Source organism: Neodiprion fabricii, chromosome 1, assembly GCF_021155785.1.
Source record: "Neodiprion fabricii isolate iyNeoFabr1 chromosome 1, iyNeoFabr1.1, whole genome shotgun sequence".
Classification (NCBI taxonomy): Eukaryota; Metazoa; Arthropoda; class Insecta; order Hymenoptera; family Diprionidae; genus Neodiprion; species Neodiprion fabricii.
The window spans coordinates 37,263,800-37,280,018 of NC_060239.1; positions in this window are offsets into that span (position 1 = coordinate 37,263,800).

Genomic DNA, 16,219 nt, shown 5'->3' on the forward strand with positions numbered 1-16,219 from the left:
AGAAAAAAGAAAAAAAGGAAAAGGAAACAAAAAGTCAAAGAAAGAAACGAGAGCGGGATTGGGCCCGCGCTGGACGTGTGCGGGTCGCGTGTGAGGCTCGCGCCTACGTCCTTTCCTTTCCTTCCTCTCCCTATCTTCCCGTTCGCGCAGCGGGGCCTCAGGTCGGTCGGGCGACTCGGCCGGTGCCCGTGCCAGGCGGCCGAGGGGCCCACAGTTTACCGACCGACCGTCGACGAACCGACGAACCGACGAACCAACGAACCAACGAATGTCCCGTGTGGGACGCGGGGCCTCGGTTCGTTCTCACGGTAGCCTCCTCGGCCCGGCTGGGCCCTACAGAGGGGCCTTGCTTCCTTCGTTCGCTTCTACGCTAATACGTCCCCCCCCCCCTTTCTTCCCCCCCTCCTCCTCCTCCTCCTCCTCCTCCTCCTCGCACACGCACGATCCGGCGCTCGCGTTCCCTCTCCATCTTTCGGCATAAAACTCCTTTCCAAAACGCAGGCGGAGGAGAAGAAGGGAGCAAAAAAGGGAGGGAGAGAGAGAGAGAGAGAGAAGCGAAGGGGGACCTCCGACACTTGGACCCAGAGAAAAGCAGATGCGTCTCGGTCAATCGACTCCATCTTTCTTTCTTTCTTTCTTTCTTTCTTTCTTTCTTTCTTTTCCTCGCTTTCATTCGCTTCTTCTCTTTTCATATTTTTCACCCCCCGCCCCTCTTTTTTTCTCTCGTATCTCTCATTGTAGGCATGAAGGGTTCGGGGATTTTCGTCGTGTGTCGCTATTTGCCTACCGAGTGGTTGAACCTCGATGCAGGTTGACAGTTTCTTTCTTTGATATCTTGACCGTTTTTTGCAATGAAATTAGTCGTTTGAAAATCGATACCTTCGGTTCAATTGATTGCCCTATTGACGGATACATTTTTTACAATTTATTATCTTTCATATAATTTTCCATATTTCAGTTTTATCAAGTCTACATTATACGCACACATTTTCTAATTTTGAATAAACTTTCATCCGAGCCATACTTGCGAATGTATTAATTTAATACGAAGAATATCGAAGGTGCACGTCTGCCTGCAATCTGCACAGCCATGACGAACCGCATCGTCATCGTGTGAAAAAAAGATATTGGCAACAAAATTTCGTGAACAATTACGCGATGCAGCGAAGCGAGGAGGCCGTTCAACGTCCCGTGAGTTCGAACACGCGAGATCGTGACGCCAAAATTGAGGGGGCCCCGTGTTTTCCCTTGACTCATTCAGCCGGCCAGATTGGCCAGAATTTCTGATATCCGGTGGACGGACTTTATCGTTTTAGGGGCGTGAGGGAGTCTTTTATTTGTTTGATCGCGGCTCCGCCGGCTTAAACAATGCCCCCGATGGCAACCTGTAACATTTTTGCGGCGATTCATGCCCCGATGAATTCGTCCCTTCCATTCATCCATTATTCATTCTGTTTCGTATATCCGCGTGCGTGCGTATACGTGATTATTATGCACACGTAATAAATAATAGGAAATCGGAAGCAAACAATGCCCGCGACAGTTGGCGTACGATAATGGGCCTCGATTTCATGAATGAAACTCTCAAAATCCGGCTCGTCTCATCGATATTGGTTATAATATATCAGCTCCGAATATGCTTTGTACGAATTCAAGTGTCCATCTCCTCATTCAAGCCACTCTTTTGTGTTTATGCGGTTATACAAAAATGTAATTTCGATTTAACATGTGTTCGTTAATGTATATTGGGTGGATGTTATATGCAAATATTTTACGAGATACACTGTTATTTTACCTGAATACATCCGTTAACGAGATCCATAACTTCCGTTGAAAAAAAAAGAAGAAGAATAAAAAATACCCTACATACGATCCATTCAAGAATTTTTATGCACACGGGATTGAAGCTGACAGATCGAGGAGATGAAACAGAGATAAAACATTCGCATTTGTGTTTGATTTCTTTTGAAAATTATAAAATGATGCGAAAAATCAGTACTTTCTATGAATGGGTATTCACTGAGAAAAATTTCATACAGTAACTAGAAAAATTCAGGAAAACGGTATTGAAACTTCTTGTATAAAATTCACTCTATTCTGGGAGATGAAATAATTAGTTTTCGTTTCACGGGTTTCTTTAACCGCGTCTCATTCAACATTATCCCGAGAGTCATGCGTCGAGCGTAATAAAGGCTGCAGAAGAGAGGTGTATAAACACATGAATTAAACAGCGAGTAGTTCATAGTAACTATGCGTTATAGTCGCAGAATAATGTTCAGTCGAGGCAGCTACAAACTCGATCGCGTCCCGTTTTGATGATGCAAAAATCGGCTCGGAGCCCCCGTATCATATCCGTACGAAGAGTATCTCTTATTATATACACCGGGGATAATTATACCACGCGGGATGCAATTATTCCCGCAGGAGCTGCGGGAGTCTCGGCAAAACGCTCGATGGACGTGACCGAGGAGGCATGGAAGGAATCGTGCTTGTGCCGCATATCCGTACAGGATTCAATGTACGGCAACTCGTCAGTCAGGTTCAGCGAGTTGCGATGCTTCTGCAGGTGAAGGGGGACAAGATCGCTACATTTGTTTTCAGAATACGCACGTGACGAAAGTGCCTTAATTTCACGACGGACCTTCTCTTTCGTCCGCGTGCGAATTGCCGAATAAGGACCGACCCTTTTACCCAAAGCAGATAGAAGTACATACGTAAAATTTGAAGGGGGAAAAAATTGCGGCAGCGTCAACGGTGGATAAAAGTTGAGTAGCGTTTGATAAACAGCGACTTTTTTTTTTTTTTTTTTTTTTTTGGGGGCGCGGGAGGGAGGTGAGGAAAAAATTTTTCTCCCCGAGTATCTAGCCTGAAACGAATAATCGTATGATCGAAAATATCGGACTCTATTAAATTCAACATACCTCGAAGCAATTTTTCATCGAGAGATTAAAGGGACACGATTAAAATCGATCTGCTCAAAGTAGAAACATAGATCACCGAAGTTTCTCCTGAACCGTGAAAGTTATAGGTATGAAACTTGCATGATTTTTGCATCTCGGTACGTAGTCGAAGGGATGAAAATTGCAGGCAAATGAAAAAAAAAAAAAAAAAGAAACAAACATTTTCGCCCCGTATGGTTTACGGATAATTGTCGGGACTGCCCTTCGGGCACACGCACACAAGGTTCGAACGTTCAAAGGCCCGGGCAACTGATCCTGAAATCACTTCGTCGGTCCGAGGAGCGCCGGAATTCTCACGGTATAGGATCTATGTACTCGTCACGCGTGGCAGACACGAGAACTCCGACAATACAAAGCCACCTGCAATTCTTTGCCGCGAAGAATAACCCGGTCGGAGTTTCGATTCGCCAACAACTTCCTTGAGGATTCCCACGGCAAGGAAGGAAGAATCAGGTGCCCCGGACCCAGGGGTGTAGAAAATAAACGGTTCGGTCCCCCGTATTTACGTGTTATATGTACCTATTTTTGTCTGCGTGGCCTATATTTTTTTTTAAACCTTACCTTAGCTCGTCCGGCTAAACTCCTTTGGCCAACGAACCGTTCGCGGGTTAATTCCGCTTTACGCGTCAGGTGGGCAACTCGCAGGTGAAATTAGGCGGCTTGATTTACTTCAAGTTCCCGTTTAGTTGTATTAAAGGGTGGTCAGAAGTTACTTGGAAATATGTCGAGCTCGACGAAGATACTTGAATATTTGTGCGAAATTACTAGAAGACGAATTAACTAATTCGATGTTATACCGTGAAACGGTCGAATTATCTAAATTCTCTTCTATGTTTATTTTCGGTTACTTGAGGACGCGAGAAGTCATCCAAATTTGACAAATCTCTAAACTAGATTCTCTGCGTCAAAAAACTGTAATTATAATGTAAAATTTCTTGAATATTTTTTTCTACGAACGAAGACGATTCGCAGGGTTCTGGTTGGCGAGCAAAGTGATCCTAAAACCTCTTGACTAAGATCCGAAGCACCAAAGTTCAACTATTTTTACTGTTCCAATAATTATTAACATTTCGTCTTGTACTGTATAATCGAATTTGTTCAAAGTAATTTTTAACACTTCGTAGAGATGTTGTTTTATTCCCATTTCGCAGGATCATTGTTGCGTAAATGACGTTGCCGAACACTTTTCGAATGTTTTTTTATTAATTTTCCTAACCACATATTGACACCGTTGTCCCATTCATCCTCAAGACACACACCGAGTAAGTAAACTGAATACTAATTTGAAGAAAATCCCGGCACAATAACATCGCGAGGTTCTTATGGTATTCCAAGCTTTCTGGTCTCGAAGTTATTATATGCCTTAGGAAGATTAGAAAGAGTGTTTTTCGGGTGCCGGCATGCAGCAGTGCGGTACATTCAACAAAATTAGGGATGCACGTAGCGTGGATTAGAGTATAATGATTATAGGAGAGAATATTCGTCAAACTTTTTGTGTCGAAGCAGGACGGTGGACCGGATGAAGAAGAATATCGTGAGAATGACGGGATCCGTTGTGGCGGCTGCAGAAGCTGCTTCGAGTAAAACGAAGAGAGCAATCAGTCGTCGGGCGCAGCCGGAGGCGCCCGTGTGCCTCGAATCTCTCTCTCTCTCTTCTTCGCTAGCGCGCGGCGATAAAATTTTATAAGAGGCATCTTGGGGGGGGGGGGGGGGTTGAAAAAAAATAAAAAATTGAAAAAACAATAAAAAAAAACACAATCCACGCACGCGAGATGAAAACGAGCGAAAGAAGCGGCGAGACGGAGTCTAAGAATCAGGCAGGGTGGGGGGAGTAGGAAGTAAACAAACAAAGATAAACGAACGAATAAGCAAATAAATAAACGACGCGAAAAAAAAAGCGAGGGGGACTTCCTTGTCCGAGATCGACGAAACTTTTAACGCCTCGACCGACTTTCGGATTCGTGACGGAAGCGGACAAGGATGTACCTAATCTGAAAAACGTCAGCCACTCGGCTAATGTGTTACACATGCATACCGTTCACTATCCGCATTGTATGAATCACTCTCGCACACGTGTTGTACGTAATACGTATGCGATCTATAGGAAATGGTTAGGCGTTAATATATGGAGGTTTGTTCGGGCATGTGCCTCGGTATTACCGTTCATGGACCGTAATTTGTGGCAACGAGTTTCATTCCGGGTTCGTTGGAGTTTAGTGAGTTGATCATATAGGTGCGCCGATGCATTTTATTGCGCCTCGGCACAGCCGGCTGGTTATATAAAATTCACCAGGTATATAATATCGTGTCACTCGCCTCCGATGGCTGAAACTCTCTTACTGCACACTGCACGGTCTAATTAACGATCGTTTCTACGTAAGTTGTAACTTCGTTAGTTGTTTCTTACTTTATTTTCCGACTTTTTTATAACCCCGTGCTCAGGATCATTAGATATAAATAAGAAAGCATCGCCGATTTAACCGTCTTGATGAGGTGGGTTCTTCGATAAAAAAAAAAAAAAAAAAAAAAAAAAGACTCCACTGTTTTCTACAAACGTTAAACGAAGCATCGATATTTAAACTCTCGTTTGAAATTTCATTATCGTTCATTTTCACATTTTCAAATATATCTTCCTTGATACAAGCTTGCGATTGTGACAACGTACGGAAACTAAAAAGAGTACAAAGTATCAAAGTATCGAGTCAAGCACCTCGCTTCCCTCTGAAAACAGGGGGAAAACAACGTCTGTCGTACAAACAACGAAGGGCGAAGACTCGGACTTCGAGGAACGATCGTAAAATGAAAAAATCTGCTACCAATTCGCTCTCGCTTCGGTGTTCGCGTAGTTCGCGAGGCAAACGATCCGTGGTTTAGGTATCGAGGCATAAGGCAAGCAGGCAGTCCTAGAGCAGTCAGGACCTGCGAGACAGCGGAACATAGCGTGCTTCCTGTAATGGTTGGGTGGCGCCGTCCGAGGATTATTCCCACGCTGTGCTCACCCGGCCCTCTGGGCTCTCTGTCATGGACACCGGCTTCTTATCCGCCCCACCATCAACCTCGACGTAAGCGTGTCCGACGCGTGTTCTTAACGGTGGCTGCGGCTTGGCTGGACCAAAAGCTCGAGGAGCGATCGGGACATCCGAATAATTTTAGTGACCACGCGAGAATTTTACTTCTCTTTCTTGCGCGCCTACTTGGCGTAACGACGAGTCTGCGAGTCGAAGAGTTTCACAGTTGATAGATTCGACTTCGAATCTTGTGACACCTTAAGATTCGTTTACGATTAAAAAAATTCGAGGAAAAAGTAGATAGCGAGAGATTTGTTTGTTTAGATTGATTGTAGAAATATTTTTATTTATCGGTAGTGTTTTTTTTTTTTTTTTACCATCATCGTTTCAACGCAGCTTCCAATAGCTCCAGTTTTTTTTTATGCAAAAGCGTCTGCGCTGCTCCTTAACAACTGGAACCCAAACTACACCACTGCATTTATCCCCCCTCAAAATTTTGGCTTGTACGATTCATGTATGAGCATTTTTTTTTTTTCATCACGAGGTCGATGGTTTTATGGTATATCGATAAGGTATTAGGAGAAATATTGGAATTGAGAAGTAAAGCTGAAGATGGAAAACAGGAATTGATCGGTATGACTTCATGCTTGAATATTGAACGAAAGATATAAATTGATACGATCATCGTGAGGAGACTCGAGAATTAAACCTACAGGGAATCGATTATACAGTTTACTAGTAAACGCTCAATTTTTCTATCTGAGATAATATTTTTTCGAAATCATTTTTTGGTAAATTGGTTATTATAAAAATTTCAGAACAAGCTTTCCCATCATTTCTCAAATCTTGCAGTGTCTTTGTGATCTTGTTTGTACCAGAGATGCCATTTTTTATCATTTTTATCGACATGTTTTGCTTAGTATTTGGTACGGCTGAAAATTGTCGATTTCTCGGTTTGAAGTACTCGGATTCAAATTTCTATCAATGGGTGAAACTCGAAGATGACTCGAAGAAAACATGCTCCAATTTTGACCGTCAGCCCGAATTGCTGAGCAGTGACTGACTCTTTTAATCGGGACAAAATCGAAACCCGATTAACCGACACGAATTAGCAACAATTCGTAACTAATTATCGTCCTCCACCTGCCGCGTGAATTCAGCCTCGATCCTATTAACACCGCGTGATTCTCGACCTCGTCGGCTCAAGTTTCTCCCCGAAGCGTGTCTCGGCGTGCGGTAATTGTATATTTTCGGTAAGCGTTGACTAGCCTACACTGGCAAAGCGGTGTACGCAAGAAGAAACTACGGGCGCATTGTGTCCGAGTGTCGAGAGGATCGGAGGAGGAGGATGAAGAGGATGAGGATGATGATGAGGAGGAGGAGGAGGAGGAGGAGGAGGAGGAGGAGGAGGAGGAGAGGAAATTGAAGCGTGGCTGTCGCGTGGTCAGGTTGGTTTACCTGCCCGCCACATCGGGTGACTCACGGAGGCGTAACTCTAGGAGCTCTGCAACGGATCCGGTGAAGGAGAAGAAGAAGAAGAAGAAGAGGACGAAGAAGAAGAAGAAACTGCCCGAGCTGATCCTCCGTCATTCCCACGGTTTTCAAACCGAGTGCTCGAGAGCGTGTCCGTCGCGTGGCCGCCTACCTGGCACACCGCAGGGCAGCGAAATCGCACCGTAACCAGGTGGACTCCACGTTGGATTACGCCGAACGCTTATCTCCGCCCATTTTATTATTCATTCCCACGATGTTAAGTCGGTCTCACTTTTACGGATTTTCGCCGAGATATCGATCCTCTTTTTCCGAATTTACCCGCGTTAAGAAAAATATCATTTGTCATGGTAACTAGAAAAATTCGGTCAAACAGATATCGTTGAAAAAACTGTTTGAATATTGTTGGAATTACGAAAAACGAGGTGCGCCTAACCATTTTACGCTATTGTCAATCCTTTTTTGGTAACTGCAACGCAAAATCAGTTTCTGAGGTTTACTCTACTTTTTTACTTAAATAGGCTTTAACGTCAATTTATTCTTGCACAAGCATTAAATTTTCGCAACAGTTGCAAGAAAATATAGCAACAGTGATCGTAGTGAGAAATAACAGTAACGGATACTAGACTTTCCGGTAACAGGTAGAAAACTAATTTACATTTGCTACCTGGAACTATATTTTTCGATTGTGGTAAAAAGTGAAAATAGTTAAGGACTGAGCGGTAACCGGGACTAAAAATTTCTCTCAGTGCAATCCGTGGACTCGATCCATGATCCTGACAACGGAGATCACGCGACGTCGGATTGTTGGAAAGAAGACCGTTAAGGGGATGCTGCGGTCAGTCTTTACCGACCGAGGTAAATCAAGGTGGCCGCAAATTTTTGGCAAAAAAATTCCATCAAATATCCAAGTTTTCCAAGACCTAAGACTCAGTTTATTAACTCTATGTTCGGTTCAAATTCAATTCGATTTGAAGAAAAACATAATACAGGTATAAAAAAGTTAGCTTACGCGAGTTTGTTTTCTCGACGAAAAGCAGTAAACTTTTTGCTCACCTCAAAAAATGATTTCCAATTCCCAAGATAAAAAACTGATGTTTTCAGTTTTTGCCATGACCAAATAAAAAATTCCTTGATATTTCCAGGTTTTTCAGGTTTTCCAGGTGCGTTTCCACCCTGCAAATGAATCAACACTTGTCGCACGATTACATTTCCTGGACTTATTTTCGCATAAAACGTAAAAAATTTCGGATAGTTTTGTTGAATTTCGCTGACTGCCAGTTTCGCATCGGTACTGCATGCAGGGCTTTCATAATATCCGGAACAAGTAAAATTTTACTCAGTCGGTAAAGACTGACTACACTATCCTCTAAATTGATATTCGTGTGATTGATCAAGCTTGAAAAATTTTCGCGCGGAGGGTAAACCATATTTTTTCATTTTCGAAAACTCCTAATTTCTAATCTTTCTACATTTTTACTCTCATTTCACCCGAAAATTCTTCCTCACTTGATCTGCTAACGTCGATCCTTTGAATCAGTTTTCATTCCGCCTTGTATAACCGATTTCGACGGATCATATTACAGTATGTGTGGTCGTGATACAAACCTGCTTCCTTCTCGACGCGTAATATCAGAATATCTTGAAGTGTGCCAATTGCACGGTTCGATCAGTTTCCATCCAGTTTCTCCGAGTCACCGAAAAATCCTTCTCCCCTCCTCTTCGAAAAACAATACCGTGTCCCGTTCCGACCGTTATGTTCGTTGGACAAGGAGCGTGGGAAGGCCTGACCGAAGAAGGCGCGTCTAGATTATACGCGAATCCTTGCAGCTAGAGGAACCACCGCTGCACTTCCGTAGAGCGGCATGACGGCGACAGAAGTTGAAGAGGCGGATCAAAGTTTACACCTGACGCTCTGCCGTGAGAACCAAGCTCACGTTGGAGGCGTACAGCGTCAAAAGACGTTCTCTTAGGGGGATAAAGCAGCCCTATACCTGGCCCCGACGCATTCAAAATATCAAAATCCGTTGGAAGTAAATAAATTGGAAATAACATCGGGAAATCAGGTGTCCGATATACAGGTACATGTTGGTACGTGAAAACCGTCGGATGTCGGTAAAAATTCATGAGAACTCGTCAAGAATCATAAGCTATAATATACTTGGATGAAACCGATGTTCACCATCCCTTGAAATCGAAATTGCATCGGAATAAGTTGGGTAGGTACATGAATTTAGTCGGTTGATGGTTAGGTCGTAACTTTAAACAGCTTGCAGGTTAGCTGTGTGTCTAGTGTCAAATTACCAACGAGCTTTTTCAACGGCACAAATTCTTGAGTCAAAGTCGTGTAAACTTTAAATCTAGAATATATAAAAGCACACTGACCAAACAAAATCAATCCAAGTACGCGGAAAAATACTTGTTTAGTAAAACTCTGGTGATATTTGAAGTTTCACGTTAATCGAAAAGTGCCTGGAGTTTCTCTCATATCGTATCCCCCGACAGTCTTGAAATTATGAAAACCGCCCTAAGTCACGGATTCGATGTATTCGTCGCATTAGATTCAATTTGATTTAATCACTCGAAACCTACGATCACTCCGAGACCCAACAAGTGAACAGTCGTTGGTCTCAGACGCTGAAAGACCAAAATCTCGACGGAGAGTCGACGGGATCGCCACGTGATCGGCACACTTTTCTACACCAGCTCCCGCGTTCAACAACAGCGTAGAAAAAGTAAAGAAAAAAAAAAAAACACTGTAACGCAGGGAGCGGTTTCGCATCTACACCCTCACAAAATCCGCGCACAATGTGCAAGCTCCGCCCGATTGTGTCCGCAGGGCTGAAATCGTGCACAATAACACACGAATGCTCGCTAACTTCCACCTGTTGCTGGCTGTACAGGCATGACGTGTGTATGGAGGTATGTACCTGACGACCCGGGAATCCGGGAGGAGAAAAGGGATGTGGGTACGGGGCACTCAGCGACCCTCACACATGCTGAATGCATCGGGGTGCCTCGACAAGGGTGGATAGGCTTCGGTAGAAGCCAGCGGCACCTGTCTCACACCGTGGGAATCGGTCCCGATTCCGGTACAGATTTATCTACCTGTCCACGTGGCCCGCTAATCATTTCAATTTTTTTTTATTTTATTTTTTTCTTCTTCTTCCTTTCTCTTTTTCACTTTACGTTTCCTTTATCCTATTACTCGTACTTTCTGTGAATGATCGACCCGGCAATGCGGTTTCTGGGCTTTAGGTGAAGCAATTATCGAAGCTTCCGTTGGGCTGGTTTGAATGATTCGAGGTTTGATAGGCGGAGTAGTAAGATGTACATATATTTTGTCAGATAACTTGACAATCTCTGTTCTTCGAATTTGTCAAAGTTGAACGGTAGAAATTGGTCTCCTTTGTAGGTATGACACCGTCGCAAACTTGCGAAAGTTAAAAGGCAAAGATACATGCCGTTTATTCGCAAAACGTGTTTCCGGTTGGAAGTCAGAAACAAGAATGCTTTTACGATAATTGGGGTGGATGCAACAACCATATTTACTTGATAAATGTTTCATTACTTTTACGTGTCTTTTATCTACGATGACTACTAGATCGGAAAAGGGAGGCATTAGGGGTGATTTCATTTATGCTGTTAAATCATGAGATTATTTATAAAACCCGACTGCGAAAGATGTCGGAGATGGTTCGAGTTTTAACAAACCGCGGACGGTTCTTAGCTGGTTTATGGTATATACATATATTGTAACGTTATAGAGAAGTTGATACCGCGGTAGGTATGGCGGAGAGAGTGTAGAGAGAGAGAGAGAGCTGAGGTGAATAGAAAAAACAAGGGAAATCGAAAAAAGAAGAGAGGTTTGTGTGAAAAAGCGAAGGAGGAGGAGGAGGAGCGCGTCGGGTCCTTTTTTTTTCATTTGGTGAATTTCGTCCCGTGGGAATGCTCCCCCACGTTGGTGACACAAGCCTTTTAATTCAGCGGCGGTAAAAACGAGTCTGCCGTTTCTGCTGCTGCTGCTGTTGCTGATGATGATGATGATGACGATGCTGGATGCCTGGCTGGCTGCTGGAACCGAAATGGCGAGACGCGTGTGAGAATTACACATATATCTATACGAGATGCATAGACTGAGAGGCGGAAGATAAAAAAAAAAAATAATAAAGAAAAAAAAAAAAGCCAGAGACTTGGGTAACTCGAACAATTCGTTACATTTTTGACGATCCCGCTGCGGCAAAATGTCATGCGCGTCTCGCCGGTGCGACGACAGCCTTTTTATCATCCCGCGGATTACGGATCATCCTTTATATATGTTCCTAGAAATTTCGCACACGTAATAGAATTCGTCGTTACGCTTCGCGGAGCGCCGAGTCTTCTGGCTGCGCGGGTTTTTTAATTGAAAAACGCGATGTTCGGTTCTAATTATGGCGCAGCTTCGCCCGTATCGTCGCCTTGAACATCGGACGCATCCGGCACCGTCCTCATCACACGGGTCAGACACGTGTCAGGACAAATTCAATCACCTGTGAACGACCCGCTAATAAGGGAAATCGGATGGACGATCGGTCCCCGAAATCTCTGGTGAAAAAAGTTTCTAGCTTCGCGCTTGTGCGCAGATTGTTTGTTATTATTCTTATCATTATTGTAGTGTAATTATTGTAATTGGTGGTCCGTTCGAACAGAGATATTGTAATAACGTCGAACTTTCGGACGAAATTATCTACCTTCGAAATTTCGTACCAAACGATTATACATGGGTATACGGGTACATAATGACGAGGGAACTTCGGAGTTTGTATAGATAATGGCCAACCTTGTTCTGTGATCTTTGCTTGGAAATACGCATCGTATGTAATGAAATATTTACGGGAAACCGAAAATAAATGAGCAATTGTTAGCGGTGATTTATGATTCGATGATAATTATATGGTCGAGTGCAGGTCGGGGGATTTATAAAAAAACACAAAGAGATGCAGCTGAGGAATTGCTGCTACAAATTGCACAGAATTCACAAATATGACGAATCACAAATCTAAATTGTCTCGGAAGAATCGACGGTGCAACTGGACGAGAATTACGAAACTTAAAACGCAAAGAAGCCCGACAAAACCGCAAGGAAAGTAAATGGAAGACGAATCTTGAAATTCGTCTTGCCGTTTCTTTGGGTCATCAAATAAAAGTGAAAGTCTGGTACCTCTAATCGAAGGTTTTCTGTAATACCGAGAGTCTCCTGGATCTTCGTCACAGCCTGTAATTCCGGATCGATAATTTTTAATTCCGAAATTACAACTCCAAGCTCGTCGTCAAAGATCTTTATCCCGCAGTCGAGTCAAACGGATCAAATTCGACGTGTGTGTTCTTTCAACTCGGAGACATGTTCCGTTCCTATGAATTGAAGTATCTTAAAAGATTCCTCAGCTTAAAACAAGTTTTTCTCAAAATTGTTAATCTCTTGACAGTGACTTTATGATTATCCTACAACGGTACTAACTGCAGTTATTTTTTGTAAAATTTTTACTATCATTCTTTATGTACTAAACTATACCATGATCGATTATTCATCATCGAACACGCCAGAAAAATTCATTTCGTTGAAGTATATTTCCAAGAAATGTCTGTTTCTCAGCTTGAACAATCGTCCGCTAGTGTAACTAGACCAAGGTCAAGCTTACCCTCGAACCGATCATTATTCGCGTTGCCAGCAAAGCCTCGACGAATCGGTGCATTAGGTAATGAACTAAAACGGTCCCTCTCTTTCCGCCCCCAAGTCCCCCTGACTCTTCTTTAACTCCAGGGCCCAAAAAAGGGTGATAAAAAAAAAACAAGAAATCTCCAACGAGCACTAACAGTTTCGACCTTCAGCCCTGAAGCCTCGGTCACGTGACCGGGTGTGCGGAGGCATGTCCCCGACCATAAGCGCCTGCGAGATTGGATTCCGCTGGATGTATGAGGCCCCGACTGCACGCACACGAGGCCCCTGAATGTACGGTGGTTTTTCGTTCCCACGGCCGGGTCGCGTCAGGTGGTTGGCGCGGGGTGCCTCGGCCTCAAACACCCGTGCTCGTTTCTTCACCCCGCACGCACACCCGCCCCGGAAAATAGACCACTAAGCGCCGCTGCAGTCGCGTTCCAGGCGAGTTAGCCTCCGCGCATGCGCTCTTCGACGCACCCTTGAGTCGCTTCGCCGTTCATCCCCCCCCCCCCACCACACCCGCCGCGCCCTCTTCGTGACGAACGGTATTCGTCTCTGATTATGAGCGGGCAACGTGTTGCGCGCATCGTTCCAAAAGGAATTCGCGCAACTACGGGGTATGAAATTTTAATTGTTACTGTGCGGTGAGCCTCGAGGGGATTGAATCGCCAGACTCTGATACGTGCTCAGTGAACGATGCCTGTTGATCGTAAAAAAAAAAAACTTGACAGACTAGTCGGGTTTTATGCCTTGTAGGTGTGTACACTAGGGATGTTAGATTGAATATTTTTAGGTGATTTCTTTGCAAAATAATACGGCATGAGGGTCAGCTCTCGATACCGAAACACTGAAATATCGAATACGTTGATATTCCTGATCATAAAGTTACTCGAGCTTGATTGCGTGGATTTCCTTGATAGGATGTACTATGTCAAGATATTCGATCAGCATTTTACACACGTGTATTGAATATTCGGCGTTCAGTAGGAATCGGCTTTTTCTTGTTTGAAATTACGGTTTTAACCGAAACAACGGTATTTTGGTATAACGGAAGTAGCGATGGAAAGATTCTTGCGGGAAATCGGTATAGAATTTCCGATACCGAACACCTATATGTATACCAGATTCGAAAATCGCACGATTTCAAACGAATATTTTATCACATGATTTCAAAGCTTTCAGGATATTCAAAAGATCTCAGGAATTTTACGTGATTTCAAAAACTTGTCACCAAAGGATTTCGCGCGCTTGAATATTATAGTTGAAGTTTTGTACGAATTCAATGAATTGTCTTTTTCCGTGTACTTGCAACGCGAGTTAATTGATCGAAGCTACAGTCAGAGAGAGAAGAAGACCCAAGAATGCTGCTACACTGTCTATATCAGTTAGTCATTAGTCGTAGGCTGTATTGTCAATTCTTTGCAGCCTATTTTTATACTTCATCGTTGATTTGGCACTAATTTCGTTTTGCTCTGTTTCGATCCATGAAATCAAAGTTATTCTGTATTTTTTTTTATCTCATTTAAACTTTCACTGGCTTGCAACTTATCTACAGATCTATACGAATTTACACTTCGTGTCCTATTTATACTTTTTACGTGACGTATAGGACTGATCCCATTATAAGCGTCATTTTGAAACGACGTTACGATTCTGGATATGTGTTATTTACCGTCGGCTGATGGCTAATAAATAAATAAGTCAGTGAGCAGTTGTAATATTAAGAATAGATTTACTGTGTCAACAGCGAATCTTCAGTTTCGTAAAAAATATCCGAAAATCATGTTATAATACCGTAGCATAGTACAATCATACTTGTTTGATGATAATTATAACAATAACGAAATGACAATAAACAAAACACATCATGCAGTAAATTGAAGAAATTTTCTTTGTTGTGCTTATCGCAAGTTCAACTGCAAAGCAACAAGGTGGATGAGATTTTATGACCTATTGATCAGAATGCCAGAAAGAATATATATGCGACAGGGAAAACTTATGCATGCTAGATTAGTATGAATATGCACAGCTCACGCGATCATTTCATAGGTACACAAACAATAGTAAACACGAAATATATGCGTTTCGATATATACGTATCCAATCACGGATCCTATCAATTATAGACTGTACAATATCGCAAATTAAAAAAATGCAGCACGATGTTTCAACTGAGTCGTTATATCTCATTATCACCTAGGATACCTGTATGGATGACGCTATTTTTTCCGCAATCATTGACGGGCCATATCAGATGATTTCTTGCGTAACTGTAAAGAAACAATTAACATGTGACTGATCAATTGATTCTAATACATTGTTTTTGATAACTGCGATGTCACAGGTGTAACGAAAAACGAAAAGTTCTGAGGTATGACTAATTCAGCTACAAAGTCTGTTGATTTTGTATTGAGTTTTCTTAAGTTTTTACTTACACTTTTGACGATGCGAAAATTTCATTGATTCCAGATGTCTAAAAGCTGGTATATTATCGAAATAAATAGCATCAGACAAATTGCAAATGTGCACAAAGCTCGCAAGGCACAATTTATGACAAAAACGGGTCGAGGTTTCTGTCAGAATATTACACAGGAGAAGGTGAGTTCCTGACAGATGAGTCAGTGACCTCGAAGAAAGAAGAACGACTGCTGATAGATTGGAATCACGTGTGAAAGAGAGAGAAAAAAAAGTATTTTGACATACTTAAGATACATTGAAACAGGGTTACATTAAAAGAGTACGTAAGTCCCGAATCACAATGAATTGATTGCAATTGCGGCATCGCTAATTACGCTCACCTATAATAACTTCAAGACCATAAACCAAAAAGTATATGAGGAGGTCGCTCGCTTAAGGCGCGGTAAAGTGGAAGAATTAAAATAAACGAGTTACCGTGCATATATAGCATACGAATCAGGAGAATTGTATGCGAAAGAAAAAACGTACGTGTGAAATATGAGGCGTCATGTCGGCTGTTTCGAGCAACGATTCCATGATTGCGTTCACGATTACGAGCTCGTATATACACGTACACCTCTACATAGACTTGCAATTAGGCTGTA